Consider the following 326-nt stretch of genomic DNA (forward strand, 5'->3'; position numbering starts at 1 on the left):
TTAAAACAAAACACAAATTATGTCTTCCTAAAGCCCACGTCAGCTCCCCAACACCAAATGGCTATATAAGTCAGCAAGAGCGACCAAACCACAGAGCTTTTGCTCTTGACACTAATGCTCGCTCTAGCTCTCGGATACGCCCTGAGATAAACACTGGCGTCTGTGATACATCTAATACGAGAAAATTATAGTCTGCTTGTTGGCCGTGTTGGAAAATATTTCATTATAATTGTCAATTCTGCCTGAGTTGGTGTTTTTTGGGTGGTTCGTCTAAATTCCTTATAACGTTTAGATGAAAATTGTCTATGGGTGTTCATTGCGCGGCT

The sequence above is a fragment of the Penaeus monodon genome, chromosome 34, assembly GCF_015228065.2.
Source record: "Penaeus monodon isolate SGIC_2016 chromosome 34, NSTDA_Pmon_1, whole genome shotgun sequence".
Taxonomy (NCBI): domain Eukaryota; kingdom Metazoa; phylum Arthropoda; class Malacostraca; order Decapoda; family Penaeidae; genus Penaeus; species Penaeus monodon.